Source organism: Prionailurus bengalensis, chromosome D2 (assembly GCF_016509475.1).
Source record: "Prionailurus bengalensis isolate Pbe53 chromosome D2, Fcat_Pben_1.1_paternal_pri, whole genome shotgun sequence".
Classification (NCBI taxonomy): domain Eukaryota; kingdom Metazoa; phylum Chordata; class Mammalia; order Carnivora; family Felidae; genus Prionailurus; species Prionailurus bengalensis.
The window spans coordinates 81957561-81981335 of NC_057351.1; the positions used below are offsets into that span (position 1 = coordinate 81957561).

At 48.9% G+C, this 23775-nt stretch overlaps 1 protein-coding gene across 4 annotated transcripts in view; it reads left to right on the plus strand.

The window, feature by feature from the left end:
* The window catches only part of DOCK1 (dedicator of cytokinesis 1), a 530259-nt gene that overhangs the window by 38417 nt on the left and 468067 nt on the right, over nt 1-23775 (plus strand). The gene's annotated exons all lie outside the window — the stretch shown is intronic.

Sequence of the window (23775 nt, forward strand, 5' to 3'; positions counted from 1 at the left end):
GGTTGAGCACAAAGGAGTCCTCAGGCACTCCCTGCAGCGTCTCTTGATCGCCTGGGTATTTTGTCAAGTGCGTGGACTTGGGAGCTTGGCTGCGGTGTTCAGTGCTGATAAAGCTTTGCGTGGAGGGCCAGGCCGCCTGCTGGACGGGGCCGCCACGTACACGCTCTCTGTTGTTTTCAAGGAGCTTCATTGAGGCATTATTTCGTATACCATGCCTTTGACTCATTGGAAGTGTGCAGTTGCAAAGTTTTGGTACATTACATTATTAATTCTTAAGAACTATGGGGAGATCTATAGACTGAACCTTTCCTTCTTGCGGTGGGGTCCAGGATGAGCACCGGGGGAGCCTTTGCCCCTGGGGCCCTGGGCACCCGTCTGGATCCTGCCCATCTTTACCGTGTGGTGGTGTAGGTCCTGATGGGGAGGGAGGGCTTTCCCAACCCAGGGGTCCACCTGAGTGGGTCCTTCCCTGTGGTTGTTTGCTGAGCAATCCCAGTGGAACCCCGAGTCATGGTCACATGCGCCCCGTGTGCTGGGCCCTAGGGACACAGGGTTAACAGCCCCTCCCTCCTAGGCTCAGGTAGGCCTGTCCCCAGACAGGGAGGTGGGAGCTTCAGGAAGGCCCTAAGCCATGCAGTACTTCTGTAAATTGCAGAAAGGTGCCCCCTTGGGGTGGGCATACTGCTTGGCAAGCACAGGGATGGGTGGGGGCTGGATTTCAGCTCCTACTTGCCCCTTTGACCCTGAGTGTTTTTTATACAGTCAGCAACCTACCACGTGCCCATGACAGTCCTGAGCATAGGTGGGTGGGGGTTGTTTCCATGATGGGATCCACCCTTGCAAACCCCTTCTCTCCCAGGGCATAAGTATTTCCCTGTTTTGTTCCAGAGGAGCAGGGCAGAGCTGGGACATGGATGGATTTCTCTGTGTGATCATGCTCCGGGAGCATGGGGTATTGAATGCCCTTTTCATGCAGTAACGATAAATTCACGTTAGACAGGAAAATGTGGGAGTTTGACAGATGCAGGAAGGATCTGCAGGGGAAAAGTATTAGTAGAGAATATTTCACATAAAAAGGACTTGGTGACAAGGTTTGCTCGTGACAGTCCTTGTGTGATATCAGATGATATTTTGTGTGACTTTTGTTTTGACATCTTTCCGCCTGGTTTTATGGGAGCCATTTAGGGAGCGCCAGAGGGAGAGGAGCCAGGGAGGAAGAGCCCCGTCCAGTCCAGCTGCCGGTGGAGGGCGGTGCTCCTTTTGAATTTGGGGCTGGGTGTTTTGGAGCAGCTCCTCTTAGGACACCTGGCTCCCAGATGTGAGAGTCCCTGCCTTCCAGACCTGTGACTTCGAGCAGGCAGCTTACCATTCTTCACCTGTGCAACAGGAATGCTCCGAGGTCATCCGTCCCCGGGAACGTTTTGTGACACTTACATTGGCTGGTCCTCAAGAAGCACGCAGCTGTCGCTGGTCCATGGTTTTTTACTGGTGTCCTTTGGAGACCTGGCTTCCAGTTAGAGTCCTTTTGCCACGTATCTGTATCAGATCTGTCTCTCTCATTTAAAAAAATTTTTTTAATGTTTATCTACTTTTGAGAGAGAGACAGAGAGACAGAGACAGAGTGCATGTGGGCAAGGGGTAGAAAGAGAGGGAGACACAGAATCTGAAACAGGCTCCAGGCTCTGAGCGGTCAGCACAGAGCCCGACGCGGCACTCGAACTCGTGAACCATGAGAAGAGCGTGGCCTGAGCTGAAGTCGGACGCTTAACTGACCGAGCCACCCAGGTGCGTGGCCCACCCCTCACTTTTAGCCTGAGGCAGGTTGTTTGAGACTGTGAGCTGTCTTGGGTGTAGGAATCTTGCCTCACGAGTCTCCACCTGCTCTCCCGAGCTCACCTGGGATCTTGGGAGGCACATGTTCCTCGTTTGCTGGGCTGGATTGGCCGATGGTCTTAGAGGCTCTGGCGAACGCTTGCTTGTGGGGTCAACTTGGCCAGATGTGACACGGAAAGGCAATTTCTCCTCTAGACCCGGGGTTCCTTTCATGGGATTAATGGAATTGTTACTTCATTATGTCTCAAGGGCCTTCTGCAGCAAGGGATCGGGGGCCTTTGACACTGTGCACTATTGTTACGGCCCTTGTGAAGCACAGGACGCTGGTTCTGGAGGAGGCTCTCTGAAGCCCTCGTTTGTGAAGCACAGCATAGTTGCTCTTTGTCTGGGAGGGGCAGAGCAGCCTGGGGGGGCTCTTCCCCCAGCCGGAGGTCACATGATGCCTGTGGCTGGTCAGCCAGCTCAGCCTCCGTCCCCTGGTCTTTGCTCAGAGCTTTCTTTTTTTTTTTTTTTAAACATTTATTTATTTTTGAGACAGAGAGAGACAGAGCATGAACGGGGGAGGGGCAGAGAGAGATGGAGACACAGAATCGGAAGCAGGCTCCAGGCTCTGAGCCATCAGCCCAGAGCCTGACGCGGGGCTCGAACTCACAGACCGCGAGATCGTGACCTGAGCGAAAGTCGGACGCTTAACCGACTGAGCCACCCAGGCGCCCCTGCTCAGAGCTTTCTATGCAGGAACGGACGCTGTTAGGAGCCACATCATAGGGCTAGTATGGGATGAAACGAGGCAATGCGTGAAGTCTTCAGGGGAGTGTCTGGTCTTAGTAGGCGCAGAATGAAAGTTAGCTGTGATCATTACCGTGATGATGGTGATGGTGTTGGTGGTGATGACGAGGGCAACGGTGTGGAGGTGCCGTCGGTCTTGTTGGTGACGCTGGGTGGTGATGGCGAGCCCCCGCTCCTCCTCACTGAATGCCTTTGTGGCAAAGGCCTCACTGGAACAGTGTGAGAAGAACATCCCTCGCTTGTGCTTAGGCTTTTTCCCAGGAAACTGGTTTGGCGGAGGAAACCCCTTCGACATGTGCTGGGGTTGGAGGCTCTTGTGGCTTCTCGGTGGTCACCTGCAGTAACATCTAGGGCGTGCTGTGTGCAAGTCAGATGGAGCAACGGGGAATTACAGGGAAACCAGTGTTTTCTGCTGTCAGGCTCCTAAAAGTGAAAAATGGAACAAACAGATAGTTGAGAAATATTCCAGTATTTGCTTAGCGCGTTAAAAAAAAATCCCGAGGATCTTGTCTATTGAGTTGTCATGGCGGACGCACTGTTGCATGCATTTTCTAGGATGGATTCTCTCCTGCCTTCCCTTTATCCTCTTCTGCTTTTGTCCTGTTCAGCAGCAGCTCTATAAGCAAGCAAATAGGTTTTTATAGCCTCTTGCTAAGTATTTCTCATCTCTTGCTAAGTATTTCTACCACGGTGCAAAAGCAATTTTGTTATGTGATGCTGTATTTTTATAGTCAATTGAAATGACTATTAAAATATAACATAGCTCGTCAGGCTCACAGTAGCTCTGCTGGGGAAGCATTGCCCTTGCAAGATGGGGCGGCAGCCTGCGAAGAGAGACCTTCTGGGAGCCAGAGCCGGGGTTATGGGCCTGAGACCTGTGTGGTCTCACAGGACCCTGCACTTTTTTTTTTTTTTTAATGATTATTTATTTATTTTGAGAGAGAGAGTGAGAGAGAGAGATCGTGCACGTGAGCAGGCCAAGGGCAGAGAGCGAGCGAGAGAGAGAGAGAGAGAAAGAGAGGGAGAGAGCAAATCCCAAGCAGCACAGCGCCTGGTGCGGGGCTCAAGCCCATAAACCATAAGATCGTGAGCTGAGCTGAAATTAGGAGTCAGATGCTTAGCCCACTGAGCCACCCAGGCACCCTCTTTTTTTCTTTTTTTTAACTATGGTAAAGTGTATAGAACGTGAACTTTGCCATTTTAGCCATTTTCGGCGTGCATCCAGTGGCATTAAGTACATCACACTGCTGTGCAGCCGTCACCAGCTTGTTTCATCGTGCAAAACTGACACTTTGTCCCCCTGAAGCGCGAACTCCCTGGGCCCCGCCCCGGCCTCTGGCCACCACGATTCCACGTTCATCTCTGTGAGTTTGGCTGTTCTAGGTACTTCATATAAGTGGAATCATCCAGTGTGTCTTTTTGTGGTTGGCTTAGCTCCCTTCACATGAGGTCCTCAAGGCTGATCCGTGTTACAGCAGGCATCAGAATTTCCTTCCTTTTTCAGGCTGAATAATATTCCATTGTGTGGCTGGAACCTGTTTGGTTTTTATCCTTTCATCTACCCATGGGCACTGGGATTTCTCCCCGCTTTTGCTTCTGTGAATACTCCTGCTGTGAACGTGACTATACAAATATCTGTTTGAGTTCCTGCTATCCATTCTTTCGGGTGTATCTACCCAGAAGTGGGATTGCTGGGTTGTGTGTTCGTTATATGTTTAATACTTTTTGAGGGGCCACCGGACTGTTTTCCACAGCAGCTGTAGCATTCCACATTCCCATCAGCAGGGCACGAGGGTTCACTTCTTCCACATCCTTATCAGCCTTGTTTTTTCCACTGTTTTTTTTTTTTTAAATAATGGCCGTTCTGATTATCCTGAAATTTTTAATAATTTTTGAATGGAGGATTTTGCACTTGTATTTGCACTGGGCCCTAAAAATGATGTAGCCAGTCCTACTGGGGACTGATGCTACCTTGGTGTCGCCGGGTATTCTCTGGATGCCCAGCCACATTCAGGAGTGTGAAGGTCTGGCCAGGCATGGGTTTAGCAACCGGATGGGGAAGAGAGAGGTTCCTGCTGTTCAGGCCTAAAGGTGTTCCCGGCTGGCCTGCGCCAGGGCAGACTAGCGTTGTGAGCAGGGGACTGGCAGGCAAGGTGGGACCGTCAGCATTTGTCGGATTGTTCGACACTTCGTCTTGGATCCGTGCTCAGGCCTGGGTGTCCATGGCCCGTGGTGTTTGTGAGCGGAGCTCCGCGATGGGCAGTCCACCTGCAAATGCGCTTCTCAGCAAACACCTGCCGTCCTCTCCATCTCTGGGCCCTGCCCACGGAAGCTGCGTTTGTCAAGAGCTTAACTGAGGAAAGGTTTGTCTGTGTCCTCTGGGAACTTACACAGTGTGCTAGATGGTTCAGACAGGGATGCCAGGCGAGACCCTTGGATCACACTTGTCCACACGCCTTGTGAGGTGGCCCAGGTCTGGCCGGGTCAGGATTGTGGCTCCATCCTTGAAGGCCACGCTGGGACGGGCTCCCTTCCCGTTTCCCTGCTTCCCCTTGCCAGTGTGTCCGGGCCAAGCTGCCCAGTGTTGCTTCTCGTCTCTGGGAACAAGAGGGCTGTGTCTGGGCGGCCTGGCCGAGGGACTGCTCATTAGCAGTTAGCATCCGGGGTGTACAAACACATCTGAGCAGGCTTCTCCCTTCCTTCCGGAGTGCAGCCCTTGACAGGGATTTCTGGAAGGTTGGGACTGCCCCGCGAGAGGAATTAGGTGCTGATCCTGCACTTTACGCCCCGCCAGCAGCTTGTGCTGAGGCCTGCTGGCCACGCGCATCTCTCCCCTCTGTGTGCTCTTGCAGAGCTGACTGGACCCTGTCCTGGCCCAGCTCATCCAGTGAGAGGAGCGAGGCTCGGGAGAGGAGCGGGAGAGCAGGGAGGAGGGGACAGCAAAGGCCTCTCCTGGAGGTTGGCTGGAGAGCCTTTGTTTTGTTCTCCACGTGCATTGCAGCCAGAGGAAAGTGGATACTCGCTTTGCACCTGAACCCTTTTGAAAGTTAAGCTGGTATTTATTGTGCACATGCTAGGGGCTCACCCGGGACTGGGTAGTTTTCCAGCGCACGATCTCACGCACACCTATGTGGTGCTGCCTTCTCTGTCGTCACCCCCTTTCAGAGAGAGAGAGAGAGAGAAACAGGGACTCTGAGAACTTGGGTTACTTGCCTAAGGGTTTGACCTTGGGTTTGGAGTTGAGCCTGTGTTTCCACCCTGGAGTCTGCCTGCCCTGCTCGGAGGGAATGCCTGACTGGTCTGCAGAGGTCGAGAGAGCGCGGCCTGATGGGCAGATGGACCAACCAGCCTCGAAGACGGGCCTATGCAACAGGGCAGTGGGGGCGAGGCGCCCCGGGGCTGGAGTCCTGGGTCGGGAGGTGTGGAGGGCCCCCCCCCCCCCCCCACTTCTCAGGTACGTCACACAGGTACAGCTCTCAACCGTGAGAGGGGGCAGTTGCACCGCTTGGCTGTGCCATCCTCGTGGGAGGGGCAGGTCAGAGCGCACGGTGAGGACAGAGTGAGGACACAGTGCTTTGTCACCTGGAATGCCCCTACATGGGAGGGGCGGATGGTGGTTCTTCCCTAGGGCACATGCTTGGGAATGCGGGGCTGTGGGGGCTCTCCCCCCCCCCCCCCCATGCAGAGGTGCCTGGGAGGTTCCTTCGTGAACACCCTGTGTGTGCTCAGCTTTATTGTTTTTCCTCCAAGAGCGCTTGATTGTTTTTTAATCTTCAATTTTATATTTTATCAAAGCTAAGTAATGTAACACTCAGGAGGAGGAAATAAACAAACTGCTAAGGAACCGAATGTCTCCTTGGTGCTGAATGCATTTGTCCTGGGAGTTCCAGCACAGATGGGGCCCCTGCCTCCACGGTGGCTGGCCGCTCGGAGGCACTGGATGCTTCTGCCTTGTGCAGCTTCTCACGAAGTGCGGACACCTGTAACCAAGGCTGAAATTCCCCCCTGATGGAAAACATGGTCACCAAAAGGTTCACGGGGGAAGGTTCCTTGCAGCCTTTTTCGCAAATAGCTCCAAGTGGGAAATAAAAAACCCAAACGTCCATCGTCGGGAGGACGGATCGATACGTTGTGATGCGTTGACGCAGTGGAAGACTATACGCCAATAAAAAGAACAAAGCTCAGATAGGGTGCTGTGGCTGAGTCTCAGAATGGTGAGCCCAAGAAGGCGAGCAGAAAGAAGTACCTTACACTTACCTTGCACTTACATCCAAGAATCGACCAAAGTCGTTGGTAATTTTGGCTTCCGTTAAATCCAGGAGTTGACAGAATTCATTCATGGCGAGACACATCAGGAGATGGTTTTGTGGAAGGAAAATCGGCTTGGGAGGGGCTCAAGAGTACTTTCTGGAAATGCTATTGTGGGTTTTTATGGGGTATAGAATGAGCGATGCTCATCGAACTGATTACCTAATGTTGTGCATTTTATCACCTTCGTTTCAGTGTAGATGAACATGAGGGTATATGTGCAGATGTAGGTGAGCATACGTACGGTTCTCGGCTGTCGTATGGCTTTTGCTATGTTCATTTTTTCCTGTGTTTAGAGACAGGAGGTACCACTGTGTTCCTGCAATGCACAGGGATGTTGCTGCTTTTACCAGTGGCTTTAAACCCCTGTGGCTTCAGAAGAGCAGGTTGAAGGCAATTACAGGTTGTTACTCTGGGGCTTTGTTTTTTGACATTTTGGCACAGTGTGTCTGTCTTTCTACGTCTCTGCGCAAACTGATCACGGTGACGAGGATGTCTTGACTTACAAGACAGGAAGATGGGGCGTGGGCCGATGAGGCTGGAAATTCAGGGCCCTGGTAGAAAACGCTGGTAGTTAGTAGTTGTCTAGAAGGCTGGAGTGATTTGGGTACCAGAGTGTTAGTGCCCTGGAGTATGTGCCACATGATGCCAGTGACTTCCTCCTGATTTGAGTAGTTTTCCATTCTCGGGGGGCAGGGAGGCTCAGCTCCTGTGGTCTCCTCCAACCAGATCTCTTCGCCTGCAGGGTCGCCTGTGAGTGGGCGGGGAAAGGGAGACCATGGGCCGGGGGGCCAGGTAGCGTCTCTCCCAGCCAGAACCCTGCTCAGAGCCCAGGTGACCTCTCGTCTCTGCTGCCCCTCAGGGCCCATCGCGCTTGGGTGGTTTGCCGATGGGGCTGAGCGTGTGCCGGTGCCCCGCGTGGGATCACCGACACCATTTTCCCAAGTGAATCTGCTTCATTCCGGGTGTATGTCTGGGCCTCCAGGACGTGCCTTCCGGGTTGATTCTGCTGAGACCCTGGTCTGGGCTTCAGTTTCTAATGGGAAGTAGGTGAAAACACGTTTTCTTTTCTTTTCTTTCTTTAAAGTTTATTTATTTATTTTGAGTGAGAGAGAATGAGCAGGGGAGGGACAGAGAGAGAGAGAGAGAGAGAGAGACAGAGAGAGAGAGAGAGAGAGAGAGAGAGATTGAATCCCAAGCAGGCTCCACAACCCTAAGCCTACCGTCAGGGTGGAGCCGGATGTGGGGCTTGAACTCATGAACCCTGAGACCATGGCCTGAGCCGAAATCGGATGCTTCACCAGACGGCCACGGAGGCGCCCCTCAGCTGCAGTGTTTTCCAGCAGGTTTAAGATTCAAGCACTACTTTTGCCGCCTGGAATTCCACGTCGATTTGTTCAGTGATTCACTCAGTGGACATTCGTGTCACCCTGGGCGCCGTGGAGCGTGGGTGCAGAGATGGAAGAGGTGCCGGGCAGGTCGGGGAGCAGAGAGCGGAAGGCGCAGACCGGCCTCTGATGACTTAGGACGGGTCGCAGAAGGGGAGGCTAGAGGAGGGAGGCCTCTTCGTGGTCCATTTGCCAGACACGGGGGACCTGTGATGCGATGGGTGCCACTAGCGTTAAGTAGTGAGTGGGCACTTCTCTGCCGGCCCTTTGTCAGGGGGACCGGGGGCGCTGTGGGGCTCCCAGTGCTCCCGTAACCTCCTGGTGGGTGGGAGTGACGGAACCTCTTCACGCAGGTGTGGGTGAGCTGCACAGCCAGGCCCGCGAGGAGGGGAAGAAAGGGCATTTCCAGACAGAAGCGAGCTTTTAGGCAGAGGCTTGGGGACACGGGTGCCTGTGGTCCCATTGCGTGGGAGCTCCTCCACTTACATTTACATAATGACAGAGGCTTCCCCCAAGCTGATTGCTAGCTCTATTTGGGACTTTTTAAAAAAAGTTTATTTATTTATTTTGAGAGGGAGAGACAGAGAGAGACAGAGAGAGAGAGAGAGAGACAGAGACGTGGCAGAGACGGGAGGGGCAGAGAGAGGGAGAGAGAGAGACGTGGCAGAGAGGGGAGGGGCAGAGAGAGAGGGAGAGAGAGAATCCCAGGCAGGCTCTGCACTGTTAGCTCAGAGCTCGACGCGGGGCTCGATCTCATGAACTGCAAGATCATGACCTGAGCCAAAGTCGGATGCCTGACTGATTGAGCCCCCCAGGTGCTCCTATTTGTGACTTTCACGTATATTTCACATATAATATGAAATAACCTATAAGGATATATTTATATATATAACTTTGTAAATGCATATGAATTACATATTTACTCACAGAGATACATGTATATTTTTTGCCATTAGGAAAAACAAATTAGCATTCTGGAATGTTCCCTACGTCCTTCCCTTTCTTTCTTTATCACCACTAATATTAGACGGAACGAAGTGAAAAAAGGAGGAGAGAAGTGGCCTTATTCTACAGAGGAAATCGCCTGAGACTTCCCCCTGAAGCCCAGGAAGAAAAATCTGGGGATGTGCCAAGGGCATGCGACAAGGCGACGTTATCATTTAGTATCACAAGGAAATAGGTCTTCGCCCATTTTTTTCTATTCCTCCTTTTTTCCCATTGCCTCTGCGGTGGTGGCGACAGGGCTTGCCTCCACGCCTGAGGTCCTTGGGCCTGGGTGCGTTTTCAGTGTGCCCTTTGGTGGACCCTGTCGGGCAGCGTGGGGGGAAGTGCAAGTCTGGCCAGGTCGACAGCACAGAAACTGAGACCTGCGTCCAGTCTGACACTGGCGGGGTCCTGCTGCGCGTGTCCCGATCGGGAATCTCCCCGGGACCGGCCCCTGATTGTGGAGTCCGCTGGGCTCCTGTCCCACTTGGCTGGCGGGCTGTCTGTAGTGCCCGTCTGCTGGGAGCCTCTGGGGGCGGCCAGCGGTGCGCTTTGCCCTGCCCAGGGGGGTGGGGTCGCTCTGAAGTCCCCCAGGCCAGGGGTGTAACTGCCTGGCTGTTTCCCTAGCTCGCATTTCCCTAAGCGGCAATAACCGTTGTGCCTTGCGGAAGGATGATTCAGTCTTTCCCCCTCTCTTGCCTCTGCATCTCTTTGCTGCCGAGCAAAATGAAATGCAAAAATAAATAATTTTCAGGTCGTCTAAGTCTTTTCTTATTTGTGGGTGGATTTGCAAGCACTGTCCATGAGGAAGCCTGTGGTTTTCTCTCCTAGCGCCGAGTTTATGAAAGACGAAAGTGTGGAAAAGTGGACTCTTACTTCTCCTGTCGTGGAAAAGCTCAAGAGCCAGCTCCCCTCCGCGACCCAGTGTGTGTCCAGAGAAGCCGGCCCGTTGTGGGCACCGTGACCTTCTGGGCCAGGAAGCCAGACGGTCGCTGGCTGGGTGCGGGCGAGGCGCACGGTGACATTTCATTCTGAAGAAAGATAGGAGAAGTGTCTTTGAATTGTGTCTGTCGGCTCCATTAGGATCTGAGAAAATACTCCTTTGTCCATTTCTTCTCACACGTCTTCGCCATCCCTCCCGTCTGCCCCCATCCGAGAAGGCGAGAAGAAATACTGGCTCACGCAGGACAGTGCCTTTATCTTGCTGTGCCCCGGCTCTGTTTTGTAATTATGTAGATGAGTTCTTTGATTCTGATATTCAAACATTGCATGAAATCCTGCCACCGGGGAGCTTATTGGCCAAGAAACCATCTCTGTTCCTAAGGAAGATAGGAGTCCAAATGAAGTACATTTGTGACATTGAAACTTCGAAAGTGGTCTCCTTTTTAGAAATGGGGGTGTTCTGTCTGTCTCTCTCATACACACACACCTGCAGGTGTTCTTGGATCTTGAGTCCATCAACCCGAATTTCCTCTTCTTTCTGGTTGGAACCTGATGTGTCACACCAGGTAAGGGAAGCAGCTACACCTGCCAGGCCCTTGTATGTGGGGCTGCTGAATAGTTCACAGCTGCCAGTGATGGGGGATGCTGAATCCACTGGGGGTCTTCCTTCCCACCCTAGCGGCCTTTCCTTTTATTCTTTACATCTTTTAAAATTACCGCGGTAAAATACACATCACCCAGATTTACCATTTTAACCATTTTTGGTCGTGCAGCTCTGTGGCGTTCAGTACATTTCACACTGTTGTGCAACCATCCCCGCCATCCGTCCCTAGAATTTTCCCGCCTTCCCCAAATGGAACTCTCTACTCATTAACAGTAATGTCCCCCCCCCCCCCCCCCCCCCCCCCCCCCCCCCCCCCCCCCCCCCCCCCGCTTCCTCCCAGTCCCTGGGAACCACCATTCTGGTTTCTATTAATTTGACGGCTATAGGAAACAATGTAAGTAGAATTGTACCACATCTGTCCTGCTGTAGCTGGCTTTGGCTTATTTGACTTAAGCCCTCCAGGTTCATCCATGCTATAGGGGGTGCCAGAATTTCCTTCTCATTTAAAAACAAATTAAAAACACATTTTATGATTTATTTTTGAGAGCAAGAGAGGGCACAAGTGGGGGAGGAGCAGAGAGAGAGGGAGACACAGAATTCAAAGCAGGATCCAGGCTCTGAGCTGTCAGCACAGAGCCCAACGCGGGGCTCGAACCCACGAACCGTGAGATCATGACCTGAGTGGAAATCGGACACTTAACTGACTAAGCCACCCAGGCGCCCCCAGGATTTGCTTCCTTTTTAAGACTAAATCATATCCCCGTTGTATGGATGGACCACATTTGCTTATCCATTCATCCCGGGTTGGACACGTGGGTTGCTTCCACACTTTAGCTCTTGTGAGTAGTGCTGCTGTGAACATGGGTGTCCACGTATCTCTTCTGGTTTTTGCTTTCAGTTCCTTTGGCTCCATACCTGCTAAGTGTAGTTGCTGGATCATCTGGTAATTCTAAGTTTAAGTTTTTGCGAAGCAGCTAAACTGTTTTTCCTAATAGCTGTACCATTTTACATTCCTACCAGCAGTATACATGGTTTCCAGTTTCCTACAGCTTTGCCAGCACTTGTTCTGTTGTTGTTGTTGTTGTTGTTGTTGTTGTTGTTGTTGTTGTTAAGTAGGCTCCACACCCAGTGTGGAGCCCGATGCAGGGCCCCAACTCACAACTCTGAGATCAAGACCTGAGCTGAGGTCAAGAGTCGGACGCTTAACCAACTGAGCCACCCTGGCACACCTTTTCTTTTCTTTCCTTTTTTGTAAGTTTCTTTTTTTTATTTTGAGAGAGAGAGAGAGAGAGAGAGAGAGAGAGAGAGAGAACAGTGGGGGAGGGGCAGAGAGAAGGAGAGACCGAATCCCAAGCAGTCTCTGCACCATCAGCACGGAGCCCGACGTAGGGCTCAAACTCACGAACCTTGAGATCATGGCCTGACCAAGAGTCGGACGCTTAACTGACTGCGCCACCCAGGCACCCCCCTTTCTTGGTTCTTAATAGTAGTCACCCAGCGAGTGTGAAGTGCTATCTTATTGTAGTTTTTGACTTGACTAGTGGTGTTGAGCATCTTTTCATGTGCCTGTTGGCCATTTGTAGATTGTCTTTGGAGCAACGTGTGTTCGGGTCCTTTGCCCATTTTTAACTTGTGCTGCTTGTTTTTTGTAATAGCTGTTGAATTGTAGGGCTTCCGTATATATTTTGATGATCAGCTCCTTATCAGATATGATTTATCCATATTTTCTCCCCTTCTGTGGGCTGCCTTTTCACTCTGTTGATAGTTTCCTTTCATGCAAAGACCTTTGACAATTTGATGCAGTCCAACATCTATTGTCTCTTGTTGCTTGCGCTTCTGGCATCACATCCAAGAAATCGTTGTGAAGTCCAGTGCCACGCAATTTTACTGCTATGTTTTCTTCTAAGAGTTTCATAGTTGTGGCTTTTGTGTTTAGGTCTTTCGTCTGTTTTGAATTAATTTTTGTGCATGATTCTTCATTCTTTTATAGGCAGATGCCCACTTTGTCCAACACCATTTGTTGGAAAGACCGTCCTTTCCCCACTGACTGGTTTTGGACTCTGGGCAAAATAATTTGATCCATATCTGTGAGAGTTTATCCTGGGCTCTCTCTTCTCTTCTGTTGGTGCATATGTCTGTATATACCACACGGTTTTGATTACTGTAGCTTTGTAGTAAGTTTTGAAGCCCGAAAGTATGAGGCCTTCAACTTTGTTGTTTCTCAGGATTGTTTTGGCTATCTGAAGTCCCTTGGCATGGATTTTTTTTCTAGTTCTGCAAAAGCGTCTTTACAGTTTTGACGGACATTGCGCTGCATCTGTAGATCTCTTTGGGTAGCATTGAGATCTTAACGGTATTAAGTTTTCCAGTCCATGAACACGAGGTGACTTTACATTTGTTTAAGTTCTTTAATTTCTTTCGGCTGTGTTTTATAGTGTTCAGTGTGCAAGTCTTTTGCCTCCTTGGTTCAATTGATTCCGAAGTATTTTGTTGTTTTTATTCACTGTATCTTTAAAAAATATTAGAGACGTTTGTAGTAGCATCTTTGTTATTTTTATTATTTATTTTTTTGAGAGAGTGAGGGAAAGGGGCAGAGGGGGGAGGAGAGAGAGAGAGAAGAGAAGAGAGAAAATCTTAGGCAGGCTGCGTGTTCAGCGCGGAGCCCAATGCAGGGCTCAATTCCATGACCCTGGGATCATGACCTGGGATCATGAGCCGAAATCAAGAGTCGGATGCTGACCAGCTGAGCCACTCCGGTGCCCCTCTGGTAGCATCTTGAGAATCAGGATCATATTTTTTTTCCTTCCTTCTTCTCTCCTGTCCTCTCCCTTTCCTTGCCTCCCTCCCTTTCTTCTTTCTTCCCTCCCTCCCTCCCTTCCATCTATTCATCCATCCATTTTAAAGGTCCTGCTGTGTGCCAGGTTACTCTTAGGTGCTTGGGAAGACTGAACCTATTGGCAGAAGCCATGCTCTGATTCAGTATGGCTCAGGGCTCTGGGATGGAGACTGAGTGTTATGCCTCCGAATCAGAGAAGGGGAAGGACGGGGTTATGGGCCACGGAAGCTAGTGGTAGTGTGACTGACAGTCTCTTTTTGGAGACAGAATTTAGGAAACCCAGCCCCCGACTGCAATACAGAGTGGAGGTGTGGGACTGGTCTCTGTCCAGAGTAAAGTTCAAAGGATATATATATATATATATATATATATATATATACACACACACACATATATATGTATATGTATATATATGTATGTATGTATGTACATACATATAATCTGATTCTTTCTGCGCTGTATTTTCTGAAGGGGTCCAGTATATGAAAGGGCTGTTTCTTAGAGGACCGGGCCCTGGGGTGGCTGGTCCCTGTGGCTGCGTGGGGCCTAGTGCATCCTTCCAACCCCAGCACCCCCTCAGCACTAGAGCAGAGCAGGAGCCCTTGAGAGTCTTGGGCAATACTGAGTGTATGTGTTCGGCATGGACTCGACAGCAGTTGATGGCCCTTTAGAACGGAGCCCTGTAGCAGACACAGACAGGGCCCTTGCCCCGGTCCCCTTAAGGACACGGTCTGCGTTTCCCCCAGCCCTGAGAAGATGCATGCCGTGCAACATTTTTTTTCCAACTGAAGGCAAGACAAAGGCAATGAGATCACAAACAGAGCAATTAATTTTCACAAATTGACTTCTTAAAGGAATTAATTAACTTTTAAATTGCTACTTGAAATCCTCAAGTCATATTTCAAGGGGACAGCGTGTGGGATAGGAAGAGCTGAGCAGATTTCAAGAAGTAATGTGTGGTCCAGCCCGCATCTTTGATGCTTTATGGAGGCTTTGAACCCGTGTGCTGACAGCGGGTTATCTCATTAGATGGAAGAGACCCAAAACAGAGATAGGAAAGCTAATGTTGTGTCTCTCTTTCTTATTGATTGAATAAGTCTCAGGCTCCTAGATTTTTCTGCAGAGGGCAGGGTCATTTTGAAGAAGAGGATGGAATATAGGATACAGTTTTTGCTTCTGCTCTGAGGCAGACCACACAAGAAGGAATACTTGGTGATCTGGTTTAATTCTGTGAATTTTTATTGAGTGCCTGCGAGGCATGGTATTAACTACTGTGGGAAATCCAATGATTAATAAATGTTTACTTCCTTCAAGGAAATCTGGTCTGAAGGGAGAGACAGATACTTAGATAAGCACTCTTACAAGGCCATGGGATTTCAGTTTATAGGAAAAAGTTGTGGAGCAAGCAATTAATTCAGATATGCACATACCTTTTTTTGAGCAGAAGAGAAAGTCAGAATTCAGGGAGGATCTGGAGAAGAGTGTGATATGAAAAATGGACTTGTAGACAAGAGGCCTTTGGAAGTGGAGGGAGGAAGGCATTTCCTGGGGCAGAACAGCTTTCGGAAGGCCTGGGGAGTGGGGAGAACGGGAAGGGTGTGGGGGAGATGAGATTGGAAAGGTGAGTTCAAGTCCCAGCCCAAAGGGCTTTGAATGCTGTACTGGAGGCTTTACCCATTATTTGCACAGCCCAGGGAAATAGTGCAGTTTTTTGGAACAAGATTTCAGGAAGGTAACCGGGGATAGAAGAAGAGAGAGCTTATACAAGGAGATCAGCAAAAATATTAGTTTTCATTGCAGTGAGAGGTGGGGAAGCCTTGGGTCACTCAGTGGGGGGTGATGGAGACGGTCTGAAAGGGACGCCACGGGGTCCTGGGAGCTGTCATCAACTCCTTGCGCCACCTTGAGCAAGTCACAACTCCTCCGTAGGGTTCCGTGTTTTCATCTGTTAAATTGGTTGATGGACTACTGTAGGTTCTTCCCTAATGTCAGAGTAGTCAAGGTGGCTTTTTTGTTTTTCCCTCAATAGGAGTTCCGTTTCCTCAAATTCTTTTTCTGTACCAATTGGGATGGTCTTATGACTTTTCATCCTTTCCTCTGTTAATGTGGCGAATTACCTTGATTGGTTTTGGGATGTTACACCAACCTTGCATTCCTGGAACTCCCTCAGCTTGAGTTCTTCACTGTCAGGAAGGAGAAGTCCATCAGCGCGATGTGTAGACATTGGTGGACTTTGGAAATGCACAGGCGTGTTTGCCTGTCTGGGGAGTCCAGGCTGCTTGTTTGTTTTGCAGGGGAGCTACCGGCAGGGTGGTCTGAGGCCTAGGGAGGGCTGTGGTGGACCCTGGCCAAGGTTTGAGGAAGGGTCTATGGAAGGGGTTGGCGCTGAGGCCCTTCGTTCAGGCCAACCTTGGCCTTACATCCCCTCCAATGGGTGCTCAGCCATGGCAGACTCCAAGCTGCTATAAACTCTGGGGAAGGAGTTGGAACAAATTCTGTATCCACCCTCAGAGGACTGTTGTGAGGGTCAAATCAGTCTGAACATGTGAAGCTCTGTCCACCGTGTAGCCCACAGAGTATGATCGGTCAGTGTCACCTAGTATCATCAGCGGCATGGTCACCGCCACCACCGTCACCACCACTGCCATCACCGCTGTCCCCACCGCCACTGTGACCATCGTCACCACCACCACAGCCATCACCCCCATGACCATCGCCAGCAGCCCCGCTGCCATATCACCATTGTCACCACCAGTGTCACCACCGTCCCACTGCCATCGCCACCGTTACCACCACCGTCCCCACGGCCATCATCGCCACTGTCCCCACGGCCATCATCACCATCGCCACCACCGCCACCACCATTGCCGTAGTCACCGTTATCATCATCCAAGGTATCCCAGTCTTACACCGTCAGCAGCAGCAGTAGCTTTATCTTTAGCACCTCCGACCTTAATAACAATGGAGGAAGTGGAAGGGCGAGCGGAAGCCCTCTTGTCTCATCCGAAGCCACAGTTCTTTCCCTGCATCCTCCGGCAGCCCTTTGTAGGGTCGTCAGGAGACCGAGCAGAGGGGATGGCTTTGCCGTTTCTCGTCTCCGACGCATATAAGCTGAGTGAGGCACGGACCGGCCTGTTCATTTTTTCTTCTGGGAAAAGAAGGTCCGTGCTACTCACTCTGGGCCGCTGCCGACTCTTCCAGGAAAAGAATGAACAGCATTCCGGGAAAGGACCTTTATGCTGGGTTCATCTCGGCATCCTCATTTCACTTTTCCCACGGGCAGCGCGGCAAGCTGCCGTCCAGGGTTGAGAAGGCAGCTGAACGCGCACGTGCACCCAGCCGTCGACACCCGCCTTTCGCCAGGCGATTAAAAAAGGCAGATGGGTTTGAGGAGGAGGAATGTATTAGGCATCCAGCCCACCGGCCAGACGGAGGTGAATCCGAAGATGTGAACGGACACGGGTTGACCGTTTTCTCTGGCGGAGTCATTCCCGGGTCCTGACAGATCAGAAAAGTAAAGAAGACAAATGGGCAGCTTGCGAAGAGGCTGCTGTCTTTGTGCTTCTACCAAGTGAAGACATGTTGCAGATGCCATCTGTCATCATCAGCTTAATAAAGGAGAAGATGTTTCTGCTCTTTCTCGTGCTGTTCTCCGCCCCCCTCACAGAGGGGCGGCTCTGAAAGGTCAGATCACCAGATTAGGAATAGTGTCTTATATTGAATACTTCTGGGTTTGTTACGAAAAATTCATTGCCTCGTCTTCATTGTCCTATCGCCCAAGAATTGGGGAGCATCGGCCACGGACGGACTGGTCAGATTCAGATGCCCGCGGTTGGGAGCCTGTGTCACTGCGCCTTCAGCAGTAAATAAATAGCCTCAAAACACTCCTTTTGCGTTGTCGTCCGTATACCTCCCTGTATGCTTCCTATGGCCGCTGTAACCAATGGGCACAAACTCAGTAGCTTAGACAACACCTGCTTACGATGTTACAGCTCTGGAGGCCAGTGGTCCTGAAATCGAGGTGTGGGCTGTGTTCCTTCTGGAGGCTCGAGGGGGGAGTCCACTTCCCTACCTTTTCTGGCTGACAGGGGTCACCTGCATTCCAGGGTGTGTGGCTCCTTCCTTGAATGACTCCGATCTGTGCTGTACCCCGTCTTCTGACTCTGAGTCTGGCCCTCCTGCCTCATGTGGAACCTTCGGATCGTATTGGCTCCACCTGGATAATCCAGGATTAGCATCCCCAGTGGAGATCTCACCCCTGATGCCCCTGCAAAGACCCCTTTGCCATGTAAGGTGGTAACATCCTTACAGGTTCCAGGAACTCAGATGTTGATGTCTTTGGCGGGGTGTGGGGGGGCATCCTTCCATCCAGCACACTTCCCCCTCCCTCCCACTCCCTTGGCCAATAATCTTATATAGTTGAGTCTTTTAATTTGCCTTTATTTTTTTTTATTAAAAAAAATTTTTTTTTTCAGCGTTTATTTATTTTTGGGACAGAGAGAGACAGAACATGAACGGGGGAGGGGCAGAGAGAGAGGGAGACACAGAATCGGAAACAGGCTCCAGGCTCCGAGCCATCAGCCCAGAGCCTGACGCGGGGCTCGAACTCCCGGACCGCGAGATCGTGACCTGGCTGAAGTCGGACGCTTAACCGACTGCGCCACCCAGGCGCCCCTATTTTTATTATTTTCGATGTGTTTATTTTTTCCACGTCTTCCAACAGAATAGACATGCTGGCAGGGATGCTGTTAAGAGCTGTGACAAATGCATTTATGGCCCCTAAAGGCTTAGGAATATGGTTCTGCAGAACCGGGAAGGGCTGGGCATATGCTCCCAGCTCCCTTTACCTAATGCGGTTATTTCTTGTTAAGATTCGCCATAAAATGCTAAATAAACTTAATAACTACTAATAACCGTTTATGCCAGTTGAGGACATTTAAACTTTATGAATTTTGGTGGAAATACAGGAAAATGCCTACGGACATGGAGTTTTCTTCATGTATACGGTTTTTGATGTTTTAGGATTTTTGTGATCATGTGTTAGTCTGCTCGCTTTGGCTTTTTAAAAAGGATTCTGGTAGTGATAGAAGTCTTTATTGCAGTAAAAACAAAACGCTCCCAACCACCACGAGAGCCTTTATCACTTAGGTGTTGACTGCAGGACACCCGGTGTTCGAATCACCAAATCCGTCGGTGGCATTATTTTAAGACCCAAAATACACACATAATCCTATGAGGTGTGGATTTCCAGAGCCTTATTTTATGGGGAAAGCTGAATATGGAGAAGGTAGGTCATTTGCTGGAGGTCACCCCGGTCTTCAAGGGTAGAGGCGTTACCCTGTGCATTTCGTTTGGCTCCAGGGACCATGGGTGGGAATGCCAGGGAGTCCGCCTGGGTCCGGCCGGCCTTGCCAGCTACAGGTAGCTCAGGAATGCAGTGGACAGCAGGAAGTATGCCGTGATGGGGACGTTTGGAGAGGGGATTGAGAGAGAAACATACTGGTGCACCTGCTGGGAAAACCCCATCGGTGGCGGGGAGGGTAGATTGGTCCACACAGGTGTGGCACAGGCTGGCTTCTGTCTTTCAGGGAGAGGCAGGGATAGGAACCCCTCGTGGGGTCCATACTGTGTGTGGCTGGAGGAAGGAGAGGCGACGTGGTCAGGTGGTGGAGGGCCTCCCATACTTGCCAGAGTTTGCACGTGATATGATCAAGGAGAATTTTAGAGATGGACACAGTGAAATACCACCGGAGAATAGCCTGGTCTGGCAGAGAGTTCAGGATGGATGGATGAGAAATTGATCAGGAGTTTGAAGATGAGTTTTACATTTAGTCTGCTATGTTTTCAGGTAGGATCCATTGGAAAGGAGGAACATCACTGTATCACTGTCCTTCCTTTTTTCCTTCCTTCCTTCCTTCCTACCTGTGACTGGAAGTTTGTACCTCTTAATTCTACCTGTTTCAACCATCCCACATCCGACTCCTCTTTGGCACCCACCAGTTTGTTCTCTGTATTTGTCTACTTTTTAGTTTTTTTTTTGTTCATCTGTCTTTTAGATGCAACATATAAGTGAAATGATACGATATTTGTCTTTGTCCTACTTATTTCACTTAGCATAATACCCTCTGGGTCCATCCATGTCGTTGAAAATGGCTGGGTGTCCTCCTTTTTTATGGATGAGCACTGTTCCGTTGTGCTCACATCTTTATCCGTTCCTCTATCACTGGACACTTGGGTTCTTCCAAATCTTGGCTATTGTTTTTTGTCATGTATATTTATTTATTTTGAGAGGTGGGGGAAGGGCAGAGAGAGGGGGAGAGAGGGAACCCCAAGCAGGCTCCACGCTGCTTGGCACACAGCACGATTCAGGACTTGAGCCCATGGCCGCGAGATCACAACCTGAGCTGCTATCAAGAGTCAGATGCTTAACTGATTGAGCCACTCATGTGCTCCCATTTCTTGGCTATTGTAAATAATGCTGCAGTAAACTAGGGGTGCAGATATTTTTTGGAATTAGTGTTTTCACTTTCTTTGGGTAAATGTCCAGTAGGGGTTGCTGGATCATATGATATATTTTAAATTTTTTGAGGACCTTCCATACTATTTTCCACAGTGGCTGCATAATTTACATCCCCATAAACAGTGCATGAGGGTTTCTTTTTCTCCACATCCTCGTGAGCACTTGTTATGTCTTGTCTTTTTGATTCTAGCCATTCTGACAGGTGTGAGGTGATTATTATTTAATTGTGGGTCTGATCTGCACTTCCCTGGTGATTAGCGATGTTGAGCATCTTTTTGTGTGTCTGTTGGGCATCTGTATGTCCTCTTCGGGAAAGTGTCTATTTAAGTTCTCTGTCCATTGTTTTAAATTTAAAGTTTAGTTAGTGAACATACAGTGCAATATTGGTTTCAGGAGTAGATTTTAGTGATTCAAAACTTACAACGCCCAGGGCTCATCACAGGTGCCCTCCTTCATGCCCATCCTCCATCTGGCGCCCATCCCCCATCTACCTCCCTTCCTCCACCCACAGTTTGTTCTCTATCGTTAAGAGTCTCTTGCGTCTTGGGTGCCTGGGTGGCTAAGTCCATTGAGTGTCCAACTCTTGATTTGGGCTCAGATCACGATCTCAAGGTTTGTGAGATTGAGCCCTGTGTTGAGTATGGAGCCTGCTTGGGATTTTCTCTCCCCCTGTCTCTCTCTACCTCTGCTCTGCTTTCTCTCTCTCCCAAAATAAATAAATAAATAAGCACTGTGGTTTGTTTCCCTTTCTTTTCTTCCCCCCTTCCCATATGTTCATCTGTTTTATTTCTTAAGTTTCCCATATGAGTGAAATATGCTATTTGTCTCTCTCTGCCATATTTTTCATAGCACATTATATTCTAGCTCCATCCACGTCATTGCAAAAGGCAAGAGTTCATTTTTGATGGCTGAGTAATATTCCAGGGTGTGTGTGTGTGTGTGTGTGTGTGTGTGTGTGTGTGTGTGTGTATGCACACACACATACATGCGCCACATCTTTATCCATTTATCAGCTGATGGACACTTGGGCTCTCTCTGTAATTTGGCTATTGTTGATAATACTGCTATAAATATTGGGGAGCATGTACCCCTTTGAATCTGTATTTTTGTATCCTTTGGGTAAATACCTACTAGTGCAATTGCTGGATCATAGGGTAGTTCACTTTTTAGAGTTTTGAGGAACCTCCATACTGTTCTCCAGAGTGGCTGCACCAGTTTGCATTCCCACCAATAGTGCGTGAGGGTTCCCCTTTCTCTGCATCATCGCCAGCACCTGTTGTTTCTTGTGTCATTGCTTTTAGTCAGTCTGATAGGTGTGAGGTGGTATCTCATTGTGGTTTTGACTTGTATTTCCCTGATGATGACTGACGTTACACATTTTTTCATGTATCTGTTAGCCATCTGGATAATCTTCTTTGGAAAAATGCCTGCTTATGTCTTTTGCCCATTTCTTCACTGGGTTATTTGTTTTTTGGGTGTTGAGTTTGGTAAGTTCTTTATGTATTTTGGATACTAACCCTTCATCAGATAATGTCCTTTGCAAATATCTTCTCCCATTCTGTAGGCTGCCTTTTAGTTTTGTTGATTGTTTCCTTTGCTGTGCAGAAGCCTTTTATCTTGATGAAGTCCTGATCATGTTTGCTTTTGTTTCCCTTGTCTCCGGTGACGTGTCTAGTAAGAAGTTGCTGTGGCTGAGGTCAGAGAGGTTGCTGCCTGTGTTCTCCTTTAGGATTTTGATGGTTTCCTGTCTCATTTAGGTTTTTTCATCCATTTTGAATTTTTTTGTGTGTATGGTATAAGACAGTGGTCCAGTTTCATTCTGCATGTCGCTGTCCAGTTTTCCCAACACCATTTGTTAAAGCCTGACCTATTTTTTTTTATTTTATTTTTTTTTTCAACGTTTATTTATTTATTTGGGACAGAGAGAGACAGAGCACGAACGGGGGAGGGGCAGAGAGAGAGAGGGAGACACAGAATCGGAAACAGGCTCCAGGCTCCCAGCCATCAGCCCAGAGCCTGATGCGGGGCTCGAACTCACGGACCGCAAGATCGTGACCTGGCTGAAGTCGGACGCTTAACCGACTGCGCCACCCAGGCGCCCTGCCCGACCTATTTTTTAATTGGATTGTTTTGTGTTGGTGTTGAGTTGTATACGTTCATTGTGTATTATGGATACTACCCTCTCATCAGATGTATCATTTGCAAATATCTTCTCCTATTCAGTAGTTTGTCCTTTTGTTTTGTTGATGGTTTCCTTCTCTATGCAAAAGCTTTTTATTTTGCTACAGTCTCAATAGTTTATTTTCGCTTTTGTGTCTCTGCCTGAGGAAACATATCTAGAAAAGTATTTCAGTGGATGATGTCAGAGAAATTATTGCCTGTGTTTTCTTCTAGGAGATTTATGGTTTCAGATTTCACATGTAGGTCCTTAATCCATCTTGAGTTTATTTTTGTGTGACGTGTAAGAAAGTGGTCCAGTTTCATTCTTTTGCACGTAGCTGTCAGGTTTTCCCAACACCATTTGTTGAACAAACTGTCTTTTCCCTGTTGTAAATTGTTGCTTCCTTTGTTGTTGCTTAATTGACCGTATAAGCATGGGTGTATTTTGGCGCTATCTATTCTGTTCTACTGATCGATTTGTCTGTTTTGTGCCAAAACCATACTGTTTTGATTTTACAGTTTTGTAGTATAGTTTGAAATCTGGGTACTTTGTACTTCTTTCCATATGTTTTCTTTCTTTCTTCTTCTTCCTTTTTTTTTTTTTTTTTTTTTTGGAGAGTGGGCTACCTGTACTTTTTGTGTCTTTAACACTTTCTAATATCCTTTTTCTACTGTGATAGTTACCTTCACCTCATCATGCTGGAGCAAAATTATGGTCTGCATTTAATGGTATGACTTTTTTAGGTGCTTCTCTAAGAGAAATAGGAACTGCTGAATGTCCAGATGAACAACGGTTTCAGAGATTTGTTGAGTATCACTACTTTTAAGAATTTCTTCTTAATGTTGAACAAATTTTTGCCCGTTTAATTGTAACATAACTTTTTGGCTCAATATCAACATTGGTTATATAATAATTAAAAAAAATCAGTTTAGCGGGACACCTGGGTGGCTCAGTCGGTTGGGTGTCTGACTTCAGCTCGAGTCACGATCTCTTGGCTGGTGGATTCGAGCCCCATATCGGGCTCTGTGCTGAGAGCTCGGAGCCCAGAGCCTGATTTGGATTCTGTGTCTCCCTCTCTCTCTGCCCCTCCCCTGCTAGTGCTCTGTCACTCTCTGTCTCTCTCTCTCTCTCTGTCTCTCAAAAATAAACATTAAACAAAAAAATCAGTTTGGTTTCTAAAGAATATTCAGTCCATGTGTAATTGATTCATAGTTAGGAAATAATTATTTAATTAAAATATCTATTAGTGGAAATATAGACAGTATGTCAAGTGATAATTAAAATGATAATTAAAATATTCTTCCTCTTGCAAACATTCAGCCATAAAAGGGAATAAAGTTCTGATACATGGGATAGTATGCCTGAGCCTTAAAACATTCTGTTGAAGAAGCCAGACAGAAAAAGGACAGT